The 19,078-nt window shown below is 37.6% G+C and overlaps 1 protein-coding gene across 1 annotated transcript in view; it reads left to right on the forward strand.

Moving 5' to 3' along the window:
- The first annotated feature begins 6,076 nt into the window (after positions 1-6,076).
- lrrn2 (leucine rich repeat neuronal 2) overlaps positions 6,077-19,078 on the forward strand; it is a 97,639-nt gene continuing 84,637 nt past the window's right edge. Inside the window, exon 1 of the mRNA XM_021479828.3 lies at positions 6,077-6,280. The gene's annotated coding sequence lies outside the window, so the exon portion shown is untranslated. The remainder of the gene's footprint in view (positions 6,281-19,078) is intronic.

Consider the following 19,078-nt stretch of genomic DNA (forward strand, 5'->3'; position numbering starts at 1 on the left):
CTCAATATATCCATCTGCAATGTGACTTCAATCGACCGGCATGTTTGTGTGCGTGTGTTTGTGGGTGTGTGTGTGTGTGTGTGTCTGGGTTACTGCGTCAGAGGGCGGGGCCTCAGGTTTGAAATCTCCCGGGTTTGCGCGTGCACGTGAAAAACTTTGTTTCGTTCGTACGTCATGGCGAAACACCTAATGAGTCGGTATCAAGGCGACTCGTTTGAAGCACTATGAATCGACTCTTTTATAGATGAATCAACAGTTTTAAACACTGTATTCTTACAGATTTAAGCCTTAGCTGGATACTTCACTTCACTTAGAGCTGTGTTACACACACTACATGGAGGGGAATTTTCAAAAACCCATAATATGGGCTCTTTAAGGTGCAGACAAATACAAAAGTGACTATTAAAGAACAATTGTATTACAATATAAACAAATTGTGCCGGTCTATGTTAAGTTTATTTCTGCTTTCAGCAGATCACAAAAAAAGAGAAAATTCAAATACTGCAAAATGCTTTGTTATACAAAATATATGTACATAGTCATAAAACATGCAATAAAAAAGATGCAAAAGCACTACACAAGTCTTATAAAAATCAACTCTATAAAGTAATCAAAGCACACAAAAGCTTGCCTGAAATGCAGATCATTTTTTATGTAGCTTTTATGTCCTCTATTTTATGACCTGTCCATATGTAAAAAGCATTGCATATTTTACAAATGTTGCACTGCTGTGAAAAAAAGACTTGCTTCCACATAGCTTCACTAAGAGTTAAGCATTGTAGTGCAAATGACCCATGTTCTCGTTTCTGTCATGTCAGCTATTTCAAAATGCATCCATGCGAACCAAAGGTCAGCTTGACTATTACAAAAAACAGCATTTCAAAGACGTGCTCCGTCCCTCTTTTTAATTGTCTGTCTGAAAAGCAGCCTGCTTTGCTTTCTCTCACATCTAATATCTGCCATGGCTTTCTGCCCTGTCTCTGTCGTCTCAGCCTGTGATATAAGACGCTCTGTTGATTGCTTTTATGTGATATATATCCAAGCGGAGAAATTGGCACAGATTGGAGCCTCATCTGTTGTTCATGCTATGTCTGTAACAGCTTTGATTACAAAGCCCACTGTGTTGTTACAAGTTTCGAAATTACATGCTTGAGATGATGGCAATGGAAAATGGGAGCAGGGAGAAACTCGGACAGCAGCTTAGCCTCATTGGTCCCCAGAAATCACTTTTTCTAGTACACAGCCATGATCAGTCGTTTGACCACTTCTAAAATGCAATGGCAAAAAGGCTAAGCCAGTCAATTTAAGACAGTAACTCTTGTCAAATAATAACTGGTTTGAGCAAACATCAAGCAGACGCATAGTCATAAGAAAATCCAGGGTTAAAGCTCAGCCATGCCTAGAGCCTGGCCCTGCTTCACTGCCATTCAGTTTTCACACTCATCATACACCCTTCACCACCCCGTCTTTACACTGATAACTACAAAAATTGAAAATTCTGTATGTTGGTTTAAAAAGACCAAAACCAGGAAATGTTTATTTGAGGTCAGGATATTTGTGTTTTAATATAAAGACAAACACATGGATGGATGTATGGATGAATGGATGGATGGATGGATGGAAAGATGGATGGATGGATGGATGGATAGACCAATAGACGGACAGATTACTGAAAGGGATGGCAGATCACATTACGAGATGAATGCATTGATGAATGCGTGGAAGGATTCATAGACAGATGAATGGACAGATGGACAGAGTGATAGATGAATACAGAATGAACAGACCAACAGATGGATGGATGGATGGATGGATGGATGGATGGATGGATGGATAGATGGGTAACAGACAGACTGATAGATGGATAATTGAAAGGATAGGATTAAACTATAATTTAATGGATGGATGGATGGATGGATGGATGGATGGATGGATGGATGGATGGATGGATAGATGGATGGATGGATGATATATAGATAGATTACTGAAAGGCTGGACCAAAGGATGGATAGATGGCATTAAGAGATGGATGATGGATGGCATGGAAGGATGAATGGGAATAGAAAATGGACAGAACTATGGAATTATGACTGTAAAGATGGATGGATGGATGGATGTAATATTGGGATAGATAGATAGATAGATAGATAGATAGATAGATAGATAGATAGATAGATAGATAGATAGATAGATAGATAGATAGATAGATAGATAGATAGATAGATAGATAGATAGATAGATAGATAGATAGATAGATAGATAGATAGATAGATAGATAGATAGATAGATGGGCGGGCGGACGGACGGATGGACGGACAGACAGACGTCTGATAGATAGATAGATAGATAGATAGATAGATAGATAGATAGATAGATAGATAGATAGATAGATAGATAGATAGATAGATAGATAGATAGATAGATAGATAGATAGATAGATAGATAGATAGATAGATAGATAGATATGGATAATTGAAATGATAGCATTAAAGATGGTTTGATAGACAGAAGGACAGATGATGGACATATGGCACATACATACGTACATAGGCAAAAAAGCCAAGTTGGTTAATTCTGGCCAGTAGCACATGCCAAAAATTAACCAGTCGGAGCAAGCAACAAGCAGACAAATGACCATATGAAAGGCCAGGGTTAAAATTCAGCCACGTCAAAAGTCCGGCCCTGCTTTCACTGCCATTTAATTTCCACACTCCTCAGTCTTCAGATTCATGCTTCATATTACACCCTCCACCACCCGCTCTGTGTTCTTCGCCTGCCTCCTCTCATCCATTCAAATAGACATCAGAATAATGATGGCAAGGCACAGGTTATCGATCAAAAACTCACGCTCAAACTGGCGCAGAACAAATCATCGTGTCATTTTTGCCACAGAAAGGAACTTAGTGAACTGTGATCCCTATGATCCAGCCCTCCCCACCCTGGATGATGTGTCCTCGCAGAGAAGAGCGTTTGGCTGCTCCACATGCCCCTGAGCAGTACGGCTGTTTAATTGATGTCAAAGCTGGTCTTGTGCGCATTTTCTACAGTGCTGATCTGAGCGCCTTGTCACAGCAGCGCATAATGGATATTCCTGTAGACATGCCATAGACACATCCATTCATCATGCCAGAGATGGCAATAAAAAATTCATTATCACAAGAAAACTTGTGAAATGCTGCTAAATTGAGAAAAGCTCTGCTCTATTGCTATCTCATTGAAATTTAATTCAGCATGCCTGGTAAAAATATTGTGTGGCACTGAGTTGGGATGGCACATATAGACTAATGCAGTGCCTCGATATGAAATTTAATCATACAGATGGTCGGCACGTCTTTATACTGATAACTCGAAAAGGAAAATTTGTCAAGGCCTACTTTGAATGCTGGCTTCAAAGTCTAAAGTATTACCTATAAATTTCTAGGCTGGGAAAAAGAAAAAAAAACATACGTTTGATTGTTGAATAAGTTTAGTCAAATTAAGTTGTGTTTATCAGATGTTAAGGTCATGCATGCATCTGAGAATTCAACTGAAAATGCATTTTAAATTTCAGTTTTGTTTGTGAATTTTGATACAAGAAATAGATAGCATCGCAATCCAGTGTGAGGAACTATATTTAAAATTAATTAATACACAAAAATAAACACACTAAGATGAATAGACGGACAGATGGAGATGTTGACAGCTAAATGGATGGATGGATGGATGGACGGAGGCTCAGTAGTCAGAAGGTCGCTGGTTCGAGTCCCGGCTGGCCTGGTTGGTATTTATGTGTGGATTTAGCATGTTTTCCCAATAGATGGAAAGATAGAGATTTACAGATAGATGGATGGATTGAAAGGTGGATAGATTGAAAAGTGGATAGGTTGAAAGATGGAAAACAGTTAAATTTGAAGTTGGATGGATGGATGGATGGATGGATGGATGGATGGATGGATGGATGGATGGATGATTGGATGGATGGGTGGATGAATGGATAAACAGATGTTTGGATGGGCAGTTAAATTGAAAGATGGATGGATGAATGGATAAAGGCTCAGGGGTTAGAAGGTCGCTGGTTCGAGTCCTGGCTGGCCCGATTGGCATTTTTGTGTGGAGTTAGCATGTTAACCCGATAGTTATCTCCATAGGACAGATGGAGATATTGACAGATTGATCTATAGATGGAGGACTGACAGATGAATTGAAATGTGGTTAGATGAATGGAGGAGTTTGGATGTATTGAAAGGTGCATAAACAGTAAATTCAGTAAATTTTAAAGTTGGATGGATGGATGGATGGATGGATGGATGAATACATGGATGTATGGATGGATGGATGGACAGATGTTTTGATGGGCAGTTGAATTCAAAGGTAGATAGGAAAGTTACAAGATAGCTTGTTTGAATCCCATCTAGCCTGGTTGGCATTTCTGTGTGGAGTTAGCATGTTTTCCCAATAGATGGACAGATAGAGAGATTAACAGATTGATGGACGATTTAGGACTGACAGATGTTTGGATGGGCAGTGAATTGAAAGGTGGATGGATGGAGGCTTGGTAGTTAGAAGGTTGCTGGTTCGAGTCACAGCTGTCCCTGTTGGCATTTCTGTGTGGAGTTAGCATGTTTTCCCAATAGATGGACAGATGGAGAGATTGACCGATTGATTGACGGATGAATGACCGACAAATAAGATGAAAGGTGGAAGGATAGATGGATGGATGGATAAATTGAAATGTGGATGGATGGATTGAAAGGTGGATAAACAGTTCAAATTAAAGGTGGCTTTAATGTTAATGTTAAAAGTGGCTTTGGAATTAGCATGTTTTCCCCGTTTATGTTTCCTCCGGGTGCTCCGGTTTCCCCCACAGTCCAAAGACATGTTGTAGGTTAATTGGATCAACTAAATTTGTCATACTGTATAAGTGTGTGTGTGTGTGTGTGTGTGTGTGTGTGTGTGCGTGCGTGCGAGCATGCGTGTGTGTGTGTGCGTGCGTGTGTGTGTGTGTGTGTGTGTGCGTGTGTGTGTGTGTGTGTGTGTTTGTGAATGAGAGAGTGTACGGGGGCATCTGCTGCATAAAACAAATGTCTGAGCAAATGGCAGTTTATTCTGCTGGGGTGGCCCTTGACAAATCAGGGACTAAGCTAAAGGATAGCAAGTGAATGAGTTGGATGGATGGATGGATGGATGGATGGATGGATGGATGGATGTATGGATTAAAACATGTGAATGGATGAATAAACAGTCAAATGGAAAGACCACAAAGCTGAACCTCTCACCTTAGCACTTAACCAAACTTTGAATGGGGCATTAGAAGACTGTAAGAATATGCATGAATAGAACTATACAAAAGCTCAAATTCTGAACCCAGGTTTGATTTTTAAAAAGCTCTTTGCCCAGTGGTGTTCAGTCCAACATGGCCATTAAAAATGTCATCCCTCTGGAAATGTGAATTGTGACTAGAAATGTCTGCAAGGCTTCTGAAAGCATACCATTAACCAAACAAAAACAATGTCAGACTTTTTATGGCTGAAAGCTAGGAGTCCATTTTGCAGTAGCTGCACTTCTGAAGAAGCAAGACTATTGCAGCCTAGTTGCATGGCAAAAGAGGGCAAGTGATGAGGAAATAACAGGTTTCATGTAATGTTCTGACTATGAGAAAGAAATGATGGAGTGCAGGAAAATAGAACAGACTGCAAAGGGGTTGGGGGCAAGAAAGGGGTACTTCTAAACGGAAGAGGTGGGGCTACACAGTGTGTGTGTGTGTGTTTGTGTGTGTGTGTGTGTGTGTGTGTGTGTGTGTGTGTGTGTGTGTGTGTGTGTGTGTGTGTGTGTGTGTGTGTGTGTGTGTGTGTGTGTGTGTGGGATAGAGAGAGAGTGAGAGAGATCTGCCTTCACTTGGTTTCTCTTGTTCAAGTACACAAGCCACTGACAGCAATATCCACACCAATATCCACACACACACACACACACACACACACACACACAGAGAGAGAGAGAGAGAGAGAGAGAGAGAGAGAGAGAGAGAGAGAGAGAGAGAGAGAGAGAGAGAGAGAGAGAGAGAGAGAGAACACAGACCCGTCCTCTGTAGATCGCCTACACAGTGTCAGAAATAGAGCTGAGTTTAAGGCAGGTGCGTACAAAGCGTCTGCATGAAACCCTGGGCGGTGCGCAAATACATAATCGTGAGAGAGGATACAGGTTGATTGACTAACGTCAAGAAGAAAAACGAGGCAGAAACGTGACAAGAAAAACGACAGAAGAAGAGATCGAGATGTACGCTCAAATGACCCATCTTATCAAGGTAGGGAAGTTTATCTGTTTCTTTCCAGACCGAAATATTTACGCGTTGCATTAGAACGCGCATTGCAGATGCTTTTTCTAGTGGTGTTAACACGAGAAAGGGCAGAAAACGACTCTGAAAAAGCAACCTGTCACAAATTATTTAAATTCTATTACATTTTACTTTCAACTCACTATTAATCGAGTGATATTTGTCACAACATCTGTTGTGGTAAAGTGTATGTAGTTTGTAAAGGGGTTGAAGTTGTGCGATGCACTGACAGGTCGAGACTTTTCCACGCTGCATGGCAGTTATGGTCAGCATGCAGAGCACATCGGGATAGAGTAGCACTGACTCACACATTAGCTGCTTGGCGAAGGAGAGTGTGTGTGTGTGTGTGTGTGTGTGTGTGTGTGTGTGTGTGTGTGTGTGTGTGTGTGTGTGTGTGTGTGCTTCATGTCGCATTGAAATTCCACAACCAGAGCTTTGCGAAAATAAGGATAACGCAGTGTGCGTGCGCGTTTGTGTGGATGTGGGGGAACGCATCTGTCATTTCATTGAAGTGATCAGCATCCAGAAAGTCTCCCTCCCTCTCTTCCTCTCTCCTCCTCTTCCTCCTCCCTGCTGTTGCTATCTGTGTCGGCGTCGCGCAGTTGTGCCGCTGTCGCAGTTGAATTTGCAAAAGCTTGCGTGCGCGCTCTGCTTCTCTACAGCGAGCCTATTGTTGTTGTCCTCCTCCACACTCTCCTCCGAGGGGTGTCAGCTCGCGGTGCTAATCCTTCTCTGCCTCTTCATGTGTGGGGAGGAAGCGTGCGCGAGTGGGTGTCATCCTGGAGGATCGGACTAACACACGTGAGATTGTTGGCAGGTGTCCGGTGCGTTATGCGGCTCGGAGAGGTAGTGAGTGAGTGTGCAATGAGCACAGATTGGGTGTGATAAATACGTTAGATGATGCTCATATATTTTTTTTTAAGAATGCACGTGGTTGTTGCTTCTTTTTCATTGAAAAGTGAAGGTGCGTAAAAAGCAGTATGCATAATTTTAGAGAGAAACATACTAAGACTCGACTTGATTTTATCTATCACAAATTGACTGGATTTTTGAAAATTATTTTATAATAAAAATGGAGTAGGTAAAATGTTGGAAAGTAGGAGTTAAAAAATTATAAAACCACCTTGCATCAAGAATGTAATATTAAGTTAAAAATATAAGTTATATGTTACAAATGTTTTATTTATTCTAGATTACAAAACTCCACCAACCCTTCTGGCTGTTTATCAAAAAAGAGAGAAAAAAAGTAGGAACTAAAAATGTAGGAACTAAAAATTAATCAAACCATGAGCGTGCATCAAGAACATAATGTATGCTAATTTAAAAATAAATGTTTAATTTATTCCAGATTACAAAACTACCCCAACTCCACTGGTTGTTTATCAAAATGGAGTAAAAAAAATGTAGAAACTAAAAAATAAATAAAACCATGAGCGTGCATCAAGAACATGAAGTTTGCAAATTTAAAAACAAATGTTCATTTTTTTCAGATTACAAAACTACCCCAACCCCACTGGCTATTTAAGAAAATTGAGTAAAAAAAATGTTGAAACTTAAAATGAAGGAACTAAAAAATAAATGAAACCATGAGTGTGCATCAATAACATATATGCTAATTTAAAAACAGATATTTCATTTATTCAAGATTACAAAACTACCCCATCCCTGACTTGCTGTTTTTCAAAATGGAGAAAAAAAAATGTAGGAACTAAAAATATAGGAACTAAAAAATAAATGAAACCATGAGCTTGCATCAAAACTACCTCACCACCCGCCCCCAAACATTCAAACAGACTAATAAATAAATAATGAGGCCTGAAATTTATTTTGGACATGGGAATGTTGACAACAGTGCATCAGACAGTCCAATTTGCAATGAGAAATATTCTGACAGCTCATAAAAATGCATCCAGACATCAATGAATAAATTCTTAATAAGTCGTACCAAGAAATTAAACACATGACTTGTCCTGACAACTAGACTGGAAAGATAATTGCATAGTTTGTTTATCGCAATGTTGATTAGCCCTCAGTGCTGTGTATGGGCATGATTACTGAATGCAAATATACACTTCCTGCATGAGGGAGCTCTACAGTCTCTGACAGTGCATCACTGTAAACATTGTTATCTTTACAGTTCCTCATCATTTAGTGGCTTAAATTAGTTCTTAAGTACTCAAGATGTCCCCTTCACATGGCAAACTTTTGCCAACCTAACGGATTATTACCTGCAATGATAAACAAACGGCATGGCTTGTTTATTTGAATTCATTGAGACCTAGCATGACCCTGCTAATGAATGATTTAGCAAAACTTTAGCAAGACTGACAGCCCTAATGTGCTGTATATACGCTAAGAGTATTCTCTTTTTGGTTTAAGTTCTTTTGTCTGCTCTGAAAACTCATTTGTTCAACTCAATCTACTTTGAATCCTCAGATGTCCTGATTCCATAATGCTCACAGCTATTGTTCTCTAAATCAACCTTTATCATGCCTCACATCTCATCTAGATCCAACGGCAATCTAAATGAGAGAGAATTTATTTCAGCTCAGCTCATAGAGTTATTCGGAATGTCTTTATCCCTATGAGGGAAGTGAATCTAAAGAGTGGCTGTAGAGCAAAATAATGTCTAAAGCACATTTCATTTGGCTTACAAAAAAAAAAAAAAAAACACAAACACATGTAATCATGTATACACACTAATATAATAATTCCACATTGTCCACATTTGTTTATTATAATTTTCCTTCAGCTTAGTTTCTATTTCAGAAGTTGCCACAGTGCAATGGACCACTAACTATTACGGCATATGTTTTACACACTTTTACCCAGTACATAAAAACATCCATACACTCATTTACACACACTCACGCACTACAGCCAATTAAGCTTATCCAGTTCACCTATACCCCATGTCTTTGGACTGTGGGGGAAATCGGAGCACCCGGTGGAAACCTATGCAAACAAGGGGAGAACATGCAAACTTCACACAGAAATGCCAACTGGCGTTTTCTTGTTGTGAAACCAGCGATCTTATGTTGTGAGGCGACAGTGCTAACAACTAAGCCCCCGTGCTACCCCGTTTGTTGAGATGTTCATGCAATTTTCTAATGAAAACATGATTTATACACTTTTTTGCATAGTAAGCATGACAAGAATTCTGTCATCAGAACAGTATTTTTTTTTTACTGAGATTTGAAGATTTGTTTAACCATAACTCAGTTACAATATGCTGCCTCAGTTTGAATATGCTTTTTGATTGACTTAGTTTATCCACACAAGGCTGTAGTTTTACAGCCAGAAAATAAATTAAGAGAAAACAAAAAGCACATTAGAAAGGATGAGGAAAACAACAGGTGTCTGTTTTGTGTGACGGCATTAGCAGATGTCTGCAATTCTATCTGAAAAGACAAAGGCATGTTTGCTGATCATAACTTTTGGAGACAAAAAGTGCAGACACTGATCAACCCAATACTGTGCATTTAACTATCAAGCTACGCTGTAAACAATAATAAAAAATCAGCTTCTTAACAGTTGTACATAACTTTATTTTTATTTATTTATGAATTGCATTTTGGGATCTTGATTTCTGTTTTAACAACATTTGCTGTTGCACATTTTACTCTGTAATTTTCAGTTTCACTGATATTTTTAGTAGCCTGAATCAATAAATTGTATGAGGAATCTGGATTTGCTACTGATGCATGTGTTTTGAGAGCAATGTTCCTTAAATCCAAATAATGGTCAAGCGTATGCATTCATTCATTTTCCTTCGGCTTAGTCCTTTCATTCATCTGGGGTTGCCACAGCAGAATGAACCGCCAACTAATCCAGCACGGGAAACACCTACACACTCTTGGTCACACTTACATACACTACGGACAATTTAGCCTACCCAATTCATTTGTACAGCATGTCTTTGGACTGTGGGGGAAACCGGAGCACTTGGAGAAAACCCACACCAACACCAACACAGGGAAAACATGCAAACTCCACACAGAAATGCCAACTGACCCAGCCGGGGTTCAAACCAGCGACCTTCTTGCTGTGAGGCGATTGTGCTAACCACTGAGCCACTGTGTCGCCCTAGTCAAGAGAATAAAATTTTAGTACTCAAATACTGATGAAAATGTAAACATTTTAATAGAATTAATATATTTTAATAGATTTTTACCAGGATTTTTCAAACCAATTAGCTTTTAAAATAGACCCAATGATAATAAATAATACTAATAGGTGGTCTCTAATTTTTGTTTTAAGAGCTGTATAGAAATTATCACACATTTGGAGAATCTGAATAACACGGAGAACAGAAAAACATACTTTTACTCATTACATGTACAGGAACTGTACTGATTACCCTAATTTACATAATCAACATAAACAAGATATCATTTCAAATACTAAAAATGTAAATAAAAGTATTTTGTTATACTCTTCAACACCAAACATTGTCAGAGCAGAGATTAAGGTCTCATAAGGCCATGTAAAATCATAAATAAACAGAAAACAATGATGAATCTCGAGCTACAGGCAACTGTTAATTAAGTGTTTTTTTTTTTTTTTTTACACTGTAATGACTCACATGAGCTGATTTATTCAGAAACACCCTAATTAGTCTCAAATTCATGAGTTACAGTTTACAAGTGAATCAGTTGGACTGGTAACCAAACAGAACATTGTTAAAAATTCAAAGAAATTGTACCATTTGCCACCATTTATTGGCCCAAAAGTCAATGTTCAGTCACTGACTATACATCTAAAACACAAGTCTCTCAAGAAAAAAACATATATATACACTTCCAGAAACATTCAGTTAGTCTCAGCAAATAAACCGTAATCAGAACCTCTCCTCCTTGACATGTTCCCTGCCGTTCTCCCCCTATAGAAAAGCGCACTTGACCACTGGTGTCCACTCATAATTGCCTTTGAAAAACATTGGATTGGGCTCTTTAAAAGGTGATAGAAGCGCGTGTCCAGGCCTACAGTGCACTGTCAACAACCACTTCACGTTGAGGTGAAGACAAGAACCCCCGCGGAAGGGCAAAACGCAGCCCCAGCTCAGCTTTCTAAAAATAAAAACACTAGGGGCCGACTGTACAGCTGCAAACAATTACTAACGGTTACCTTAAAAATACAAACACAATGCTGCTGGTTTTAAGGCTTGTGTGGTCTTTCAGAAGGAGTTTGGCGGTCTTGTAGGCCATTTAATGTCTTCATCTTGCAGGTAAGTGTGAGCTGGTTTGTCATAAACATCTGTTAAATCCTCCTTGAGTTAGCATCGCTAATGAGGCGAAAGGTGTGACAGAACAGATGCTTTCAAGTGCGAAAAAGAGACACAGAGGCAAGACTGTGGAAGAGAAGGAGAGAATGAAAAGGGGGAAATGTAGGTAGCACGTTCCTCCATCAACGAGGGCAGATGTTTTCATGATTAAGAAGTTGAGATAGGCTAGTTGCTGCTTAGCTAATATATCTGCTGTTGCAGAGACATGGCTATTTGACTATACTGGCAGGGTCGATTATGTTTATTGATCTGCCACAATGGAAACAGTCTTGTGCTATTTACTACATGCAAACAGCTCTCTTGTTACGGATGGTTGACAATGACATGCTAGAGCCTCAGAGAAAACCAAGACTTGTGTGTGTTTGTGTGTGATGTCTTGCTTAACTTATCATCATTCTGCGAATGCTCCTGCCATCTAGCTGCTGTAATCCCCTTTTATTATCATGGATTGGCCTGTGAACAATTCCAGATAATCCTTATTAAACTGGCCTTAATAAAAATTTATAGCAACAAAGGAGAATGGATTTGATGTGGAGGGGAAACTCCTGAAAAATGGGATTGAACTTTATATGTGGCTTACTGGGAAATAACAGGAATCAAACATTGTTTGTAGTTTCAGGTTGGTCCCATTTACATTTCTCTTTATCCATATGGAATTGCATCTTATGTTTATGGCTCTGTAAATATTGTACATGTTTGCTGTATTGTGTTTTATTCTTGCCGGTTTTCTTTATTATTATTATTATTTTTTATTTATTTATTTTTTTTTTATAATGTAAAGCCTAACCAGGGACGAGGGCTGCAAATTAGCTTTATGCTATATGCCCTATGTACACAACATCGGTTATCTTTGTATAACAATGTCAAGTGTATTGTCCCTGTAAAATAAACAAGCAAATAAAATAAAAATAAAAAGTTTAAAACTGATTCAGTTATTGAGACAATATTGGACTAAATTGTTTATGACATTTGTATAAAAGCTTGTTTCCGGCACAGAAAAAAAGAATAAAGAAAAGAATAAATAGTGATAAAAGTTTTTTTTTTTTTTTTTTTTTTAATTTAACATATATCTTTTATATTTCAATTCCAAATTGTGCATCTCATAATTATGAGTAAAAAATGGTTGTGACCGGAAGTTAACGAGATTTATTTATTTTATTTATTAAATTTCCCATTTATTGTATTTTATTAACATCTACCCTCACCCTAAACCTTAACCCAACCGTCAAAGTACTGTAAAAATATAAATTTTTGTTATACAGTGTCATAAAAAATGCTGCTATATTGATGTGTTTATCTCACTTCCGGCCAGCCTCATATCCTAGACTTGACCCTCGCTGTGGCCAACATTGGCGTGCACCTCTCAAAAAATGTAACTACACGTCGCAACGATGCAGCGCAAGCTCTGTAATTGATTGGCTTGATAGCGGGGACGAACATGGGCGGTGCTGAGAGCCGCGAGCCAAATGGAGCGAGTGTTTACAAGCATTAAGTCCTGGGAAGGAGCTTCAGAAGGAAAGTTTTATTTTGTGTTTACCTAATGATTAAAGTTGTCGCATATCCGCCAGTTTCTGCCTCTGAATGAGCGAATTTTAGCTACTTGTAGCGTTCAGAAAAACAAAACCACAACGAAGAAACTTGACACAGAGGAACATATTAACATACTGCCATCTAGTGTTTTGGAAGTGTCATTGCAGAGCAACACAAAGAGCGCGCAGAAGTATAAATGCACGACTACAAAAACAAAAACTCAGACTACTAAGGTTACATTTACCTAAAAAAGTAGCCAAATTTTGAGTCACTATTATTGTTTATCCTGTGTATTCCATATATTAGGTTCTGTCATTGGTTCTTGAATGTCTGTGTTTTAACAAATGTGTAATTAATTGTACAAAATTATTTAAAAAATTATATTTTTAATTATAATTATATTTATATTTCTTATATTTATAATTATAATTTCACTAAAAAAGGATTTTCAAAAACAACAAAAATCTTACCATTACCGAACATTTGAAACAGCAGCCTTTAAAACAATTTTGCTTATACAATTTTACATTTAGTATGAATCAATCTATGGTGTATGGAGTTAAAGGAATAGTTTAAAATCAAAATAAACTTATAATTTACTCACCCTTAAGCAATCCTCTATGTATAATACTTTTTCTGTCAGATGACACCATTATGCTCTTTCATGCTGTATAATGTTGTTGGACAGTGACTTTTATTTTAAAGTTTCTGAAAGCCTTTAAATTCATTGTCAAACTAACCCATACATTGCCAGGGGGTTAACGCATGTTTTTACAAACTGTAACGGCTGAATGAACAAAGTGTCATCTATGACGTAAAACACATTTGTAGCAGAAGGTCCAGGAATAGAAGTGTCACACAGGATTGCCACAGAAGATGACAACAACAAGAAAACTAATAGGTTTTGCTTTACTGTATAACATTACATCGTATATTACTCTTACAGTACCATGTACATGTGTCTATCCATCTCTATAGGTCTGCTGAAGATAACATCCAACAGCCACTGGAAATCAGTTTAATTTAATAATTTCAATTATTTTTGCTACAAAAACACGTTGATTCACTTCATAAGACCCTTTGTCGGTGTATGGGTTAGTCTGATGACTAATTTATGTGCTTTTGGAAGCTTTAAAATAAAAGTTTTTATTATTATTAAACACTTGGCATCAGTAAATTACGGCTAATTTTATTTTTTTGAGAGAACTATTCTCTTAATTTTTAACATCTAAATAATATCTTATAAAATGATTAGGAAACCATTTTTCTGTAAAATTCCCAACTATAACAAAACACACAGTGTGAGATGGTCATATTCGGTCATGATTAGTTTGATAAGCTACAGTCAAAAGTATTAAAAATGACCCATTATGAGCCCGGCATTACTCAAATGAACCACGTGTGTGTATATCCAGAAATGTGAGCGAGCATATGTGCAGTTAGGGTCAAAAGCGCTTCTGGACTTCACCTCTAGTATTCGCAGATGAACTCCGGGCAGGAAAGATCACAGACATCTGTCTCAAAGAGAAAGAACAAAAAAAGGTGCACTGTCACAACACGGCCCATCACAACACATAGGCTACACACACACAGAATCACTGTTCTGTCTGAGCACGGCATTTCAGTAAGCACACACACAAACAAATCAGCTAAAGGAGCAAAGAGATCAAACTGAATCACAGTGAAAGACGGGAGCAAGATCTGATGTCTCCTCTGAGTAGCTCTTATGGATCTGTGGCTTCAGTCGCTTCGCACACTCCCTGCATGGAGACGGGCAGGACTGTGCATGTTGTGCATCATCAAATCTGCATGAGCATACAGTAGGCAGGGTTGTCAGAAATGAATGTGTTTTGTGCTGAGAGTGGTACGGATACGGAGGTGAAGACGGAGCCTCAAGGGCATATCTGGGAATGAGCAAACACATCAGTCTGCCATCTTGCAGCGTGATGATGAACGCAAACAGTGACAGAGAAACAACTCCAACAGATTTATCAAGCAATCGGCCATTAACATTTCATTTGGTAGCTCTGGAGAACAATGTATTCTTTGTAGACAGAGATGCAAGAAAGAAAGCCTATAGGTAGTTTTTACTGCTGTATTATGGGGGTTTAATTTAATTTAAAGTAATATTTTAATATGTTCATCATTTATCATTCATTTTGTTGTTGGCTTAGTTCCTTTATTTATCCGGGGTTGCCACAGCGGAATGAACCGCCAACTTATCCAGCATGTTTTTACGCAGCGGATGCCCTTCCAGCCGCAACCCATCTCTGAGAAACATCCACACACACTCATTAACACACACTCATACACTACGGACAATTTAGCCTAACCAATTCACTTATACAGCATGTCTTTGGACTTTGGGGAAACTGGAGCACCCGGAGGAAACCCACCCGAATGCAGGGAAAACATGCAAACTCCACACAGAAATGCCAACTGAGTCGAGGCTCGAACCAGCGACCCAGCGACTTTCTTACTGTGAGGCAACAGCACTATCTACTGCGCCACAGCATCGCCTTTAATATGTTCATACAGTATATAAACACAACACACACACACACACTCATTGGCCACTATATTAGGTAAACCTCAATAGTACCAGATTGGACCTGCTTAGCCTTTAGAACTGCCTTAGTCCTCCATGGCGTAGATTCAGGAAGGTACTGTAAATATTCCTCAGAGATTCTGGTTCATGTTGATAGCATCACTCGGTTGCTGCAGATTTGGATTCATGCTTTCATGTTGTTGATGCCAAATTCTAACCCTATCTGATATGTCTTAGCAAAAAATGAGACTCATCAGACCAGGAAAGGTTTTTCTAATCTTCTGTTGTCTAATTTTAGTGAGCATGTGCGAATTTTAGCCTCAGTTTCCTGGTCTTAGCTGACAGGAGTGGCACCCGGTGTGGTCTTCTGCTGCTGTAGCCCATCTACCTCAAGGATCGACATGTTGTGCGTTTAGAGATGCTCTTCTGCATACCTCGGTTGTAACAAGTGGTTATTTGAGTTACTGTTGCCTTCTATCCACACAAACCAGTCTGGCCATTCTCCAGACTTCTGACATCAACAAGGCATTTGGCCTTTATATATATTTTCTATTCTCATTTTAATTTGAGATAAAGTCTTGGTTATTTTATACATTTAATTACAATGTATTTCTTTTTTACACCATTTGACAAAACTCCTAACTGAAAAGGTAAATATATACTTTTAGCAGCATTATCAGCAGTATTGGGTAAATCAAATTATATATTATAATCTCAAGCCTATCTTAACCTTTATTTTAAAATAATACATGCAAAAATAACATGCTTTTAAATTAGTAATGTTATTTTTGTGTTACTTTATTGTTTATATATTTTAGCTTTATATTGTAGTATATTATTTTCTTATCCAGCACTGACAGTCATCACTTCATCTTTTAAAGAACTGCTAGAAAGCTACAGAGATTTTGAATTAGTTTGTAGAAAATGCTTTACTTTTTCTGTTGGATGGATCAAATCTTTTATGACTCTAGTTTTCAATTTACAATGCATATTTTCGAATTCTCTCAGTCATTTGTAAGTTTTACATTTGAACTCAATTGGACATACAGAAAAATGCATTTGCCTGTACAAACGAAAGAAAAAAATTCATTCAAATGACTTGTGGGTAGGAAAAAATGGGTTGTCAGGAGAATAAAGAGACTATAGGGATAAAGCTTTTTTTGATAAAGAAATCACTGTCTTTCTTAATAAGGAAGTCAAAAGAATAAGCTTCAATAGCCACATTACGCACACTTTCCCCTAAATTCTTAAATATATCCTTGCAGGCCTATAGCAGTAGAGCAGTTCATTAAAAAGGGCTGCCGCTAGAAAAAGAAATATAAAAATAGTCTGCTTTGTCCTGTAAACTCTCCTCCTGTCTTCTCAGGCGAGCTCAGTTATGAATACTAAGGCATCTCTTTCTCATTAATTGCTCTCACAGGCAGCTTAGCTGGGGTCATCTCTGCATTTTTGACTCAGTCCAATTAATACTAATCACAGCATCAGACTGGCTGAGCGAGGAGATAGCATTGTCAGAGCAACTGATCATCTTGGAAATTCATTAAGAAAAGATGGAAAGAAAAAAAAGGTGGAAAAGTGTGACTGTGGGGAAATGGCCTTCTGTGTCTAGATGTTTATTTTATGGCCATCAGCTTTCAATTCATATTATCCCTTTTTTCATTATATATAAAATAAACAGAGACAGTCCTCAGAATATGTCTAAAGGTCCAGCTTAAAATGCCCAACAAATCATTTATTATAACTTGTTAAATTTGGCCCTATGTAGATGTGAACAAAAACTTTAAATGCAAATTAGCTGTTTTCCAGAAGAGGGCAGAGCCAATATAAGCTATTCTGAAACTCCAAAAACAACAAAAATAAATCTCACAAGGCCAGAAATGACCAGTGGCACATTAATGCCTTGTGTGTAGTGCCTTACATAAACCTTTCGAGGGTTAGGTGCTCAAAGTTGACAACTCTAGATGCAGCAGAACATTTCTGAATGGTTAGCGAATACATTTAAGCAGTTGTTGTGGAGTAATTTCTATTAAACTCATTTACTAGCATGTTAGTGGTCTGTTCCATTAATACGATTCTCTTCCTTTTACAGAAACTATTAAAAGCATTACTTTACAGTGCATACTAAATGTTTATGGATTATTTTCGCAGTGAACATTTTTAGATAAAAAAAAAAAAGGTTCTTGTCTTTGTGAAAATTAAGAGAGACAATAGTAACTTTAGCCACATTAGCCATACAGCATGATGACAAGTACATTCAAAACAAATATTTGGAAATATTCTCAAACTATGAAATTATATACTTGTTTTGTATATATGAAGAGAGAAAATGAAGTGAAAATATTTCAGTTAACACTGGAACTACCAGAATTGTATAACTACACTGTTAACGATTTTTGTAAATAGCACAGAATTTAACTATAGTATGAAATGTATTTTACTATAGGACAGTTATGCAGTATGGTACTGTATTTTAAAGTTGTATCATAAAAATCTAAAGATAGACATACATATCTGTAAATACATATACAGCAAGATTAAATGTTTTTCTGTATATGATTTTCAGTAAGTGACTGGTGAACTGCTGCCAGCAAGTTACTGTAGATTTCACAGACAATTCTTAACAGTATACTAGAATGGACATAGTGGTCATTTTGACCATTCATTTAAGAGTGTAATGAGCTGAATGTTTGTCACGAGGCTTGAGATTTTAAAATTAAGCTTTGAGTGTCTGTCATCATATTTTATTAATTCATTGCCCCTAGAATTTTGTAATATAGTCTGTAATGTGTACTAGTTATTAGGCCATCACCAAAGGCCATTCACCTCAATTTGTCCTACAAGAATTTTATTTTTTTTATATATAAAATGTTCTTTTTGAAAGTTTGATTGGCATGTCTAAAGGTTTTGCAGTCAGAAAGTTATGTTTTTGTTATCTGAAGTTACTAGGCAACCGAGGCATACATATTCAAAAGCACAGGAAAAGTAGCAGATGCTAAAATTTGGTCAATTTTACCATTTGGCCATTCAAAACAGAAATACTCACAACTCTTGTGTTTTGTCACACATTAAGGCTAATATAGTTTTATGGATTTTATTTTAACCAACCTATTAAATTGCTAAATGTAAAAAACAGATCAAAATGTCTACCTCTGTAGTTGTATTGTTGAACTAACTAATTGGGGAAGCAATCTAAGTGTTAAATATAAGTAGTTTGTTGAAACATATAACACTTTACCAACATGAACTTATCTGGGACATTTCCTTCAAAAATGTAATTTAATGTCCTTAATGGCATTGATGTTGGGTGTCTGTGGAGACTCATGTTCTTTGGTACATCCAACAACAACATTTGTACTGTTTTTTTCTGAGGCAAACACTGTAAATATTTACACTGTAAAATTATATG

The sequence above is a fragment of the Danio rerio genome, chromosome 11, assembly GCF_049306965.1.
Source record: "Danio rerio strain Tuebingen ecotype United States chromosome 11, GRCz12tu, whole genome shotgun sequence".
Taxonomy (NCBI): Eukaryota; Metazoa; Chordata; class Actinopteri; order Cypriniformes; family Danionidae; genus Danio; species Danio rerio.